Source organism: Gallus gallus, chromosome 1 (assembly GCF_016699485.2).
Source record: "Gallus gallus isolate bGalGal1 chromosome 1, bGalGal1.mat.broiler.GRCg7b, whole genome shotgun sequence".
Taxonomy (NCBI): domain Eukaryota; kingdom Metazoa; phylum Chordata; class Aves; order Galliformes; family Phasianidae; genus Gallus; species Gallus gallus.
The window spans coordinates 57,899,960-57,912,956 of record NC_052532.1 but is presented as its reverse complement, the minus strand read 5'-3'; the positions used below and the strand labels follow the sequence as shown (position 1 = coordinate 57,912,956).

The 12,997-nt window shown below is 36.7% G+C and overlaps 1 protein-coding gene and 1 non-coding gene across 7 annotated transcripts in view; both read left to right on the top strand.

The window, feature by feature from the left end:
- CHRM2 (cholinergic receptor muscarinic 2) overlaps window positions 1-12,997 on the top strand; it is a 98,750-nt gene that overhangs the window by 28,792 nt on the left and 56,961 nt on the right. The gene's annotated exons all lie outside the window — the stretch shown is intronic.
- On the top strand, window positions 675-767 carry MIR490 (microRNA 490). Its single transcript, NR_031556.1, has one exon. It is a non-coding gene; the product is annotated as a microRNA 490 (primary transcript).

Genomic DNA, 12,997 nt, shown 5'->3' with positions numbered 1-12,997 from the left:
TAGCTTGGGAGATAGGTTTCATTAGAGACACAAAGATTAAGTACAGACAGTAGAAGCGAATAACAATTTGTGATGCTGTTCCTTCACATTTGACAATGATAGGAAACAATACTGGATGATCAACATCACTTTGCCATAGCATCTGATCTTCCTAGGAAATAAATGCATGATTTGTGTTTAGAAAGATTCTTGCGCAGCACAAGGGCAGGTACTCCAGAATCTGACAATCTCTGAGACAAACTATGAAGTCTCCCTCTTTTGTAAATCCTTCTTGTCCAACCAAGAACACCTTACATAATTATTTCCTACTTTCCTCACCATCCCTGTAAAACAGAGCAGTCATCCTTCAAATTTAATCCAAGATGGTTAAGAAGTGAAAAGAATCAGAGATTTTTCAATTTCTTCTGGGGGTCTCTGCCTTGGTTTTCCAAAGGACATCAAAGCTAATGAGTATGGAAGGCGCAAAGTGATTACTACTTATTATATGCTAAAATGAGAGGCATATGTCACCTCTTGTAAATTAAACTGTACAATGGTTGAAGAGTTAGTAATAGAAATAAAGGATCTTGCCTGTCACAGAAGAAATGGAAAGGGATTCAGCAAGTTCTGGACTGTTTATCACACTGAGGATGAAGAGGAGCTCCCACACCCACTGGAGGCAGTGCTGTCTTCATAAGTTCATGGTTCGACACCATGGATCTCCAGGTGGGTCAAGATTATAGAGATACACCAACCTGGAGGACTCCATGCTGTTGAGCTGTTCACAAGCAGCGGAAGCCAATAGCATCTTCTCAGCTACCAGATTATTTTCCCTGTCTGCCTCTGGAGCAGTTCTGTCTGCATTGTTTGCACTCACTTTGGAAGAAATTATTCATGGAGAAAAATAAAAGCCTTCCACAGTTGTCAAGAAGGATCAGACCATCTCACTGTTGAGGACTAATGTGCAATCAATATACATATACAGATGATAGACAGCTAAAGGAATTTCCAAGATGTTAGCAAGCATGTGTATGTGCATGTGCCAATGTGAACTTGCTTCTGGTATGGATTTTTCTTTTCTTTTTTTGTTTTTTTTTCTCTGAGTGCTGTAAATTTCCATTCGCTGTCAAAGGAAGAAGCTGAATGGGCAAACAATGTCCTTTGCGACAAAACTGAAATATAATGTGGATAGTTATCTAAAGCAAACTAATCAGGCATGTTCCGAAAGGGTATGCCTACACTATCAAAAAGTAATGCATACAAACTTATCCTCAAACCCATACCTGCCTTCCATCCACAATGATTAATCTTAAGGATTTTAGGAGCTCTTGATTGAGGATGATCTATGATTTTACGTTAATCATAGATTTAGATTAATTTATTAATGAGTCCAAACCCATTCCCAGCCACTGCATAGACCCAAACTCTTGTTTAACTGATATGGACAGACTAGGCTGTGGTGAGGCTGAGCATACTACATTCCTACATCATCATCAGATGAATGAAGCACAGCTTTTTCCATGGATAACATGGACCTCTGAGCTATAAAAGCCAGTGTGGATGGAAAGCTTTGAAATCATGGGTATCCTTACATCCACTTTTGAAACTTCTTTTCACCTGGCTGGTGAAATGTGTAGACATACCTATGGAGGATCATGTCTTCTGCTTGATAGCAAATATTTATCTGCATTGATATCGTTCAATATTGATTCCCAGGTTGTACACTTGAGCAAAGGAAATTGTCGTGTTGGAAGAAGGGAAATAGTTAAGAACAGAAGACCTTAGTGCTGTTGAGTTACTCACATGTTCTGACTGAGAGCACTAAGTCACTTCAAGGAGGCTGACAATGAACCACAGCCAATCACTATTTCTCTCAGGAATAGTCAGTGGTAAAACCTAAGCCCTGCTTACTGGATTTATTTACATTTTGTATTCATTATACAGCATTTCTACCTGAGAGGTTGAGTAAGAGGTTGGAGGAGATTAAACATGAATAAGAAACCCATGATGCAGGATGTGTCATTACATACACTGGACAGAATTCCAATTTAAATATATCTGGGCTGCCACTGACAAACAATTTAAAAGCAACAGATTTTTTACAGATTTCTTTTGCTTTTCATGAGGTTATCCTCTTATTTTTACAAAAAAAAAGGGGGGGGGGGGGAGAGAGAGAAAGAGCAAGAAAGAAGAAAAAGAAATGAAAGAAAAAATGACTTTCACAGGTGAACAGTGCATGTACAATATATGATATTGACTGTGATGTGGTTGTGAGTTACACTGAATTGTAAGCTGCCTTGCTCTCTGTTTTCCTAAGGCTATTCCTTGTGTCATATATTGGTATGTGACCCACAGCTGAGTGGCTATTTCTTCTGTTCTTCTACCTGAGCCTTTATAGCTCTTGGTAATGTTTGGGAAGAGGACGGAGCTGATAACCAGGGAAATGGAGGCAGTGTATTCCTCGTTATCAAGTGTCGTATTAGCGTACTGCTGAGTTTATAGAGGGGTAATAGCCCACCCCAAAGCAATCTCCAGTAGTTCCACTTGCCAGTGGCAGATGGAGAGCAAAAAAGCACAAAGAGTGTCATGTTTTTGCTGGTGACCTAACATCATAAAGGAAATGTAGACTCCAAAATGGCTGGCAGTCCCCAGATTATCGTTATTAAGTAAATTTTTTTTTAATCAAGAACAAAGTGCTCATATTTATTCAAAAGAACATTGTGTGGAGCATGTTAAATTCTGACTGCAGGAATGGATTACAATCAAGTAGATCCCCAATGCTTTGAAAATAATTTTCACACACTAATGTTTCTTTCACTGTTTTCAGACCACTTCAGAGAAGAGTATGATCTTACTGAGGCAGAGGGGCTCAGATCTGTCAGTACCTCTCTGTATAGATCTGTTTGAGAGTGTGCAGATTATTTTTCTCTTGCCTTCTAAAGAAAAAAATGTGCTACTTTAAGGAACTCTGCTCTAACTTTTATGGGCTAAGGTCTTTTATTTATGGTTTTTATTTTTAGGCAGATTGGTGGTGAATTACAATACACCATGACAGCTGATATTCACATGTTATAGCTGTAGCATTAGCTTCAGTTGTTCTCCATTTCATTGCAATGATCTCTTAAAATTGCAGTCATACTTAAAAAGTAATTACATTTTGATTCAAAGTGGAAAAAAGACAACTATTTTTATTGTTTATGAGATCTTGTGGCATATGGGTATTTGTCAGCAAGCTATATAGTTCCTGCTGGTGTGTTTATTTTGCTAAGTGTGAGGCATACTAAAAAATGACTAATCAAGTTGCCCTTTTCAACCTGCTGACCTTATAAAGATAATAAATCCATACTTTCCATTCTGGTATTGCTGAATAAACAATATACCAACAGTTTGAAACTGGTACAAAACTGGATTGGTAGACAAAAAAACTAAAAATGATCTGTCCAACTGTCAGTTCTGTATGGTAAGAGGAATGCTCCTAAGTCTTTTCAGAATAATGAACCTTAATAGAGGTTAGAATTCCCTCTTTCTCTTCCCTCTTTTTCTTGTAGAAAGATGGAAAGGAAAATGAGTAGAGACAACTGAAATCTTGTCATCTTCTAGCATGTAAGATAAAGGTTTTAAGTTATGCCACCAGAACCACAGGAATGTTTGGTAACTTTTTTCACTAGAATCACAAGCCACTTCGTAAATGGAAGAATGAACAACAATACAGAAACCATTACATAAGCATTAAAGATTTACCTAGCATTAGATGGTTCTTTTTTAATTCCTCTTTACAAACATCAAATATGAAAACAGCTTTTCCACAGTTCCAGGAATCTTCCAGAATTGTTCTTGTTGAAGATGATCCCTCAATAAGCATCTTTTAAAATAAAACATTTTAATTCTTCTCAGTTCCTTCCAGATGTTGGAATGCTTTGATACAGCAGAATGAGTACTGGAAACTTTCTTTCAAAATATTAGATGCTATTATTAACTAATCCACAGAACCAGGGTTTGAAGAGTGGGGTGGGGGAAGAGTGAATATATGACTCATGTTAGCATTGCAAGATCTGACAGTACTAGATTGTGCATCTGATTTATAAAGATTTTTTTTTTTTTTGACTGGATTATTATTATCGTTTTCAGAAGGGAAAGAAAAAATATAAATAAACATGACTTCTCAGCAATGACTTCTTCCACCATCTGGATCTCTTGAGAAGATTAAAATTCTATTTGTTGCTCAATATTACTTTATTGGATAAGATAATTAATAGTTTTTTGAAGGGCTTCAGTGAGATGAAAAGTCAATTTTTGATAGGAACAGAATATATTCACAAGGTGGATTACTACTCTGCTTTTATTTCTATAGTTTCATGAGGGGTGTAACCATTTCTTTGCTCTCTCAGTGTTTTCTGCTCAGAGAACAACTGTAATCATCATGCATGTTCCTTTCTACTTCATATTATAGCATCCATGACACAGATTACTCTTTTGAAGGTTAGGTGACAGGAGAGATCCTGCACTAAATTCACCCTCTGAGATGAATTCATGCTTGCTGCCTTCCTGAAGTTGTACAGGAGGATATTTCTTGCTTCCCTGTTTCAAAGTTTTTTGTTATAATTATTCTTCACTGCTTTTGATGTGCTTGTGATGAAGTAATACCATTACCAGTAGATAGCAGAAGTCAACACAGTTAAAATACTCTAAAGTGTGTAAAAGGCATTTTTTGATCCTTGTTATGTAAATGTCCTTGAAGATTTCTGCTTCATGTACTGACCAAACCAAGATTTTCTATTGTTAGCAATGCAGAGCTATTGCAATCTGAAAGAATGAGCTATGTTCTGTTCTGATGCATGCATCATCAGCAAAATTGTCAGCTACATCTTAGTCACTGCACTTCTATTATGGGAACTTTTAGAAGTGAGGCTGGGTTTGTAGAGTTTGCAGACACTCAGATTGCCTTTTTACTTGTATGCTGAACAGACATGGCATGCAAATCCACATAAACCAGCAAACACTGAATAGAACTCCCATCATGTTACTTTTATGGTGTGGATTTTGTAGTTATTACCAACCTTTGGAGCTAGGAGGAAAAGTCCCATTATTACTTTGTTTTGTTTACAGAGATGTCTGCCATTTCATTTCCACCATGAGTTCTGTCTTGCATGTGTAATTCTTTGCTTGAAAGCATTCTAATCACAGGCTTGAGGATTGACATTTTACCTGATAATAGCTAAATAAATCTGTGTGCTTTAAGAGCCTTTGCTAATGTCAGAGAAAATGAAAAATATATTTACTGTTTAATATGTGCCAAGATTTTCATAACACAGTTGTGTTATGATTGTAGTGTCTCTTGATGGTGCCTCTTGGTTGTAGTGGGAAGCCTCACAACTGAAACCGAATTGGTTCATGGATAGCATGACTGCCTGGGGCTTTCTAACTTAAGGAAATAACAGGGCCTGCATCTCTGCTGTTGTTTCCAACTAACTGTCCCTGCTAACTTCTGAAAGTGTCCTCCTTGCTTCAGAAAACTATGAATTTTGATAGGAATGGAGAAGAGAACTAGTTTACTTCCAAAAAAACTTTTATTTTTCATCTTAGAGATGTCAGTGCACAGTTTTCATTTTTCACACTTAGAGATGTCAGATGCTGGCTGAGTGGACAAAGTAAACTGGAGTATGCATCATAGGGATTTTATTCCTAAGTAGCTGTGAGACATTTCTCTTACATGGTTATTAACACAAAGCAGTACCCAGATAGGTGATGCATGTAGGTTCCTGAAGAAGATTTGTCCTGCCTTTTCGATTAGATTCTCAGAAGGAACTGTATTGTACACAGAAAATAAGGATGACTATTGGAAACAAGTGAGGATGAGTACATTCTACTGTATCTTAAAGTAGGTATGATTGTTTCCGTAGGATATTGTCAGAGAAACAGAGCTGTTCTGGTGAAGGATATACACCTTTCCTTTAGTAACTAGTGAGGATATATTATGCTGGCTCATCTCTTTCGCTACCTTATTTGTGGAGACTTTAGATTGTTCAATTGAAGTTTTTTGGAGGTGATTTGTTGATTTCAGCAGAAGTTCTATCAGCAAAGCAAGGCGTATTTGCAAAGAACTTTTATGCTTTTGCACAGGGGAAAGCATTTCAGTAACTTCTGCTTCTGAAAGTGTCTATGATCTGTGGCTGTCATCCTGGAAAACATCCAAACCCCCTGCACAACTTTTGCTAATACTCCATCTCAGTTGTGAGATAGATTAAGATGCTTGTTTGTATTAATTTTTGTTTGTTTGTTTGTTATTTTTCCATTCAAAGTTCCAACAAAAATTCCCCATGTACTGGATGCTGAACCAACAGATAGTTCCAGCTCAGCTCCAGACAGCTTTGTTCCCTGGACATTAAAGCTCCACAAGGAAGTTACTTTCAGAAATAAGCAGATAACTGATGTCCCACTGAGATAGTGCTGTTGGAGATCTTGGTCCTCCTTTCTAACGTAATGATCTCCATGTCTCTGAGATGTTTAATGTGAAAACTGATCTTCCAAAGATGGAAGAAGTGGTGATGCTGGTGGGTTTTTTATTTCTTTCCTAACTCATAATTTTATAAAATGAAATATGATGCGTTGCATTTGCATTTTTTATCAGGTATAATTATATTTGCCTATGTATAAAACTCACACATGTTACAAAGGACTTCTTTTCCCAACAGAGAAGTTATCCTTCAAATTATGACGTATCATATGACAATTTTCTTTTAGTTGTGTATTAATTGCAAAATAAATCTATCCAAGAACAAGATTTCTAATTTTTTTTCTTCCTGATGACAGGCACAAAATCTCTGAGTCATGAGAAAATGACTTCTGTAAGTTACAGATTTTTAAAAAATGCTATTGATTTGGGCCAGTGGTCTGCGTAGCTCCATATTTATCAATTCTTCCCCTTGAATTAGCTAAAGCTCACCTCAGTGCTAAGACTTCAGGCTATATTTTCTCCATGTGGATTTAGGCTATAATAAAAATATTGAAGAATTACTAAAACTTTCAAAATGATTTTTCTGCATACTTCACAATAGGTGAGTTCTGTCCTACAAAGCCAGACAAATGTGATTTTATAGTGTAGTTAATTTTCATGAACTGCCTTATTGTATGCATACTGACGATTTCCGGAGTTCACAGTTTTTCTCCTGCTGCAAAAGATTGCTTTGAATTCCTAATGCTCCCAATAACCTATCCAAACAGGCTATATATTTGAATGTAATGCCCATATGCATATGATTTTAGATGCTCTATCAGCAAAAAAATTGAATCTTAAAAAAAATAAAATAATTACTCGGGGATTTTGCTTTACTCTGAGGGCATTCATTTTGTCATGCCCTGTGGCATTTTACAAGTATTGGAACTGGCATTTGGCTTTAGATTCCAAAGATCTATGCAGGAAGCTTTACATTGTTTCCTTTACCCTTTAACTCACTAAACTCTATATTTTATCCTGGCAAAAATATTAAGGGATCCAAGTAAAAGCACAAAGGAACTTGATTTAAAACCATAAGTAGATGAATGCCTGTACTTCTAGATTGTATGTAAAGATAAATGACTTAAAGGAGAAATAATGTTAAGTGAAAAGGCATTATATATTCAGCCAGACCTAACGTTGATCTCAGCAACTGTTATGTGACACAGTTCCATTGCAATCAATAGAATGATGATTTGCTACAGCCAAGATACTATCCCATAATATTTTCAGCAGATCAGAAACTACAGGGACGCCTGCGTAGACTTTTTTCAATGACATCAAGTCATTAGTTAATTTTTAGAAGATGAAAATGATGCAACAATTAACTTCCCCAAAATATGTCATAATGAATATCAAACTTGATCATACCCACACAATATTTTGTCATTGTTGTTCTCCTCACTTTTACAGATGCCACCATCACCACATATACAACCAGAACAAAATTCATCTTTTCATAATAACACAACTTTTTAGTTCTTACTAATATTCAGATATTCTCCACCACAAAACAATTATTCTCTATTTTCTATTTTCATTTCCTCTGTGTAACACTTCTTTCTTGTCTTTATTAAATCTTACCTTATTGATTTCAGATTTTTTTTCAGTCTATTGGATCTTTTAAAATTCTGATCCTTATTCTAAGTGCCTATCATTGTTACACAACTTGTAAACATTGGTAAACACTGTAAATGATCTTTCACCATCTAAAACACTAAACAAAATTTTGAAATACATCCCAAGTAGGATTGTTCTCTGCAAGGTTCTGTTTCATACACCCTTCCCGGTTTGGTACAAGGCTGCTCTAATAATACATAGTTTCCACTTTCTGTGTTTCATCTCATTCCCTTTGTTTAGTCATACTAGTCCATTCCTTGGTACATGCAGGAAGTGTTCTAATTTATCATATAGATATTCACCCTAGTCATGTAGGATTATGAAGCAGGTAAAATTAATTCTTCGTAATAGTTAGATGAAAAGAATGCCACCACAAATGTATGTAAATATGCATAGATGCAGACATCTTTTTACTCCTTTCTTTTAGTCATGAATATCTGACTACTGTTATTAACAACTCTAGGACTGTGGGGTAGAGATATTGTCATCTTCCATAATTTTTCTCCATCCGTTCCACCAAGAGAAATTCACCAATTCATGTGGTGTTTTTTTCACAGTAGTGTAGGACTACTAGTGATTTTTCCTTGGTAAATCACCTTTCTTAGAAGAGTGCTAAATCACACTGTTCCTTGATACCTATACTAAAATGCAATATACTATCTCAAAAAGATTGCCTAATGATCAAACCTCTCCTAATACAATCTTTTCCTCCTCTTCATTGTGCCTTTGTATTCCAACTATTGTTCTTCAGACTTGAAAATTGATATTGTTTTTTTCCTCTTCTGGTTCCAAATCTCTTGAGAACCCAAACAATGAAAGTATCCCCCCAAAGAAAGTGTTTAGATAGATGTTTAACGGCAATCCTGAGATTTAAGTCTAAATTACAGCATCAGATTTCATAGCTAATGGGAATGTAGCTCTGCCCGTCCTCTCATTTCTTTGCACACAACAGGAGACTTGACAAAATGTTGTCATCACAGAAATGTTATCCTTATTTGTAGTTTTTTTTTTTTCCCTAGTCTGTTTGCAAGTGATCATATTTAAGTCAGATGGAGCTTTTGGGGAGAACAATATTTCATAGGAATCTGCTTTGGGTACTTTGGCAACATCTACCTTCACTTTGGAGAATTGTTTGATATTATCTCTCCTACAACATTACATGCAAAATTAATGTGCAGATAAAGCATTTGATATGAATGGAAATAAGAAAAATGCTATATATTGTTCATTTACCTTTCAGTACATGTAGAAACACCCAACTTCTCACACAACTGGCAAAACACAGCACCCTGGTGGCACTGCTGTGGTGTGCATTAGAAGGTTGGGAGCGTGCATTCAGTCTCATTTCAGAGTGTGCATCAGATGCTACCTCTCAGCTCAGGCTGTGGAGGTGATAAGACAGCATACCAGATCTATTTATAACTGTAACCTTTACAGCATTATTTTCCGAACTAAGCTAAACATGATAACACCATCAGGCTGCATCTCAGAGCTGGGGTGGTGATGTAGCACAGTGTCACAGTGGTATGGTATAGTGCTGTGCTCTCATGTCATATACTGGCTCATATCAGTTACAGACAGAAAACAATACCACTAAGTGCTCTAGGGGAAGGATGCCGTCTCTTCTTAGAATTACTATCTGATATTAAAATGATACTACACTCAATTGTATTTAAAGCATCAGGATGAGCAGAAACATCCTGAAGCACAGTGAGAAAGTGAGTTTTTAATGGTATTTCATTCTTCCATCAGTACCTCCTATCAAGATCTACTGTACACTTTTCCTGAGGTAGAGCTGATGTTGATCTGATGAAAGTGGAGATAGATGAGAGTTCTGCTGTTTAACTGTGTGCCTGCAACAGCAATTTTTGTCTTTAATTTTTGTTATTTTGTAAAAAGGCAAAGGAAAAAATATCATTAGACTTCTATCAAAAGTTGGAAGCCTTTCTTCCTGCACATGAGAAGAACAAGGATTCACTAGTCTTAGACTGCTTCCAGCAACTGTATTGCCAGAAATGAACTGATACTTTTAAACATGGGATAATTTATCAACTACATTTGCTGTATAAATCCTCCAGGGAAAACCTGTGCTATGACTGTAAAAGCTGCAGAATATCTCATTTTCCATTTTTCCTAATTTTTAACTTTTCTCACCATTTTTCATGTATTTCATCCTCTTCTTTCTTCCTCCCTTTCTCCTTTATGTTCCTTCCTTTCTCTTTCAGTTCTCTGTCATCACACAATTCCCATTGCCTTCTCTCTTTTATGTGAAGGTTTCTGTCCTTTGATAGTAATGTAATATATGCTTTCAATAGAAGGTACTCAAAACAGTTTAGACATCGAGCATACTACATGGCGAAAACCCTCAGTTGTCAGTATCCAGTCAGAATAGGTGACCTACTCACTGCAATTCAGTACCTGTGCCCCCAGAGACCCCCAGGGATTTCAGTACCTGTACCTGCGGTGGTGACCAATCAAGGCACAACCATAGACCTCATCAGATTGCAGTGAGATTTCATTCATCATACAAACTTCCTGAGATGTATTTACTAAATGAAGTTCCACCTTTTATAGGAGACTACGTATTCAAACCTGACAGGAGCTAGAGAAAGTTTTCAACAAGAATGTTTTTATGCTGCAAGTAGATTTGTATTCATTACATAGCTGTGGGACCACAAGTCCACACTAGTAAATGTTTTGATAAAAGAGGTCATGACCCCAAAGGTTGTCTGATTGCAACATATCACTTATCCTATGAAAGATGATTACAATAGGCAGTCACTGATAGTCTTCTAACATTCTTAAGGTGACTTTTAACTTATTTAACTAAGGAAAGGACACTTCTCCTTCAAGGTTGTTCTGTACTTATAGAATCTGTTAGACTGCTGACTGAGGAACAAAGGCCTCTGCCTAGTGGTGTATGTACTGCCATTGTAATAAGATGTTGCATGCTTAGCAGCACTTTATGACAAGAATGGTTCAAATCCTGGTCCAGACACAGTCCTCAAAGCCGAGGGCAATATAACTGCTGGTTCTCCTATTCCAGATAATGCAAGGATTCACTGCCATGATGCTGCATGTACTTGCAGTCCATGATCTCCATGCAGCCTTCTAGATAATCTTCTCTTTCTCTTTTGAATCTCTTTGTCAGGAAGGATGCAAACATTTTCATTAGCTATGCTGAATGTCCCCATCAGTAAGCAGACAACCTATCTTTGAGCACAGACTGAAGGACAGCCTTCCTTAGCCATCTTAATCAAATAAACATCTATCAAGGAAACAGGCTTTTAATTGAGTTGCTGTCTAGAAGCATCCTTTCAAGTTTGAGTATATCAGTCAGTTAGTGCAAGGGTCATACAGTTGATTCAAAGTGATAAACTTGGTATGTTTGTCAGGTCTTGGGCTAGACAGATTAAAAGAGAGTCTCTTTAAAAACATTGGGCTGATGCTGTCAGTAAGAAAGGAGGGGTTGAAACATAGAGAACACTGTATACAGAAGACATACAAGGATTGTTTCAAAGTAATGCCTCCTATTTTATGATGCTGGCTCACAACATCAGAGGTGGATGTCGATCTAAAATGTATTGCTTTTTTCCATCTCTCTCCTTTTAGAGGACATAATGCAATAGAAGGGTAGGAGAAGAGATACCTAGACTGTACCTTCTCCAAGTTGTCTCCTTAGGTTTACAGATACCCAACATCTTCTTTATTGCATTTTGATATTGAAAAAGATTATATAGCTAAATGATTAACTTCCTTAGTGGTACAGCTGAAATTATTGCTGACATTTCAGCCTAATTTAACACAGAAATCTTTATTTCAACCTTATGGAAGGACTTTTTTTTCTCATGCTCATAGCATTTCTGTTTTTAAAAAGGATATTTTCCAATTCTTAATACAATAGCTAATGTTTCCCTCCCTCGCCGTCTGGAAAGGTCTCCTTTTCCTGTCCTAGTTCATGAAATTAAAAGTTTTGCCTCCTTTTTTCCTCCTGACTATCTATAATAGGCAAAAGATATTAAAACTCCTAACTAAAACAGCAATATTACTTCTAGTGCTGTACTTTGATAACCTCCCTCACCCTAGGCAAACCTCTGAAATTGCAATTACATCTGTTTATGACTGGGGATTGTGATCCAAGCTTTCTGCTCATATAACCAGTGGATTTCTCCAGCTGCATAATGGAATTTTGCCAAAAGAAGATTTGGCAGAGAGTCAGGTTGTCTCATCTAGAGAGAAGTCATAATGGAATTTAAAAAACTTCTCTTGTTTTTATTGTCAGAGAAGAGGGGATGAGAAAAATATAAGCTGTAAGATTCAATTTCATCTCACTCACAATCTCTCAGATGTAAGCCTAAACTTATTTTCTTTTTTAGAATCAATTTCCCAAGAAAGGGCAATGCAAATTCCACATCTAGCTCATCCTAGCAACCTTTTACCTTGAATTTCACGTAGCCTTGAAACACTGACATTGGTGGTGCAGAGAATTTGCAGCATACTAGTTAATGCTAAGATATTTTGTCCCCTGTGCTTTCATAGTAGCATTAGCATCTTAGATTCACCCACCTCATTCTTAACCCACAACCTACAATCAGGTTGTCACTCACATCACATCTACCTGCCTCTGGCAAGAGGAAAGAATGTTTTCTTTGAAAAAATTCTACAGCACTGATGCCAAATATAAATTAGCTGGGACAGGCATAGACATCTTTCATTTGCTTAAACAAATTAGTCTTCTAATGTCAGGTCAGGGCATGCTGACTAAGTATAGGGAAAACGATGTAATTAAATATTTAATCACACAGGTTTCCTGAGAAAGGGACCTGTGACCACAAACATTAGGCTCAGTTATGATGCAGTAGAATGCATTCATTCAGGGAATGGCTAACAACTGCCTTATCTAGG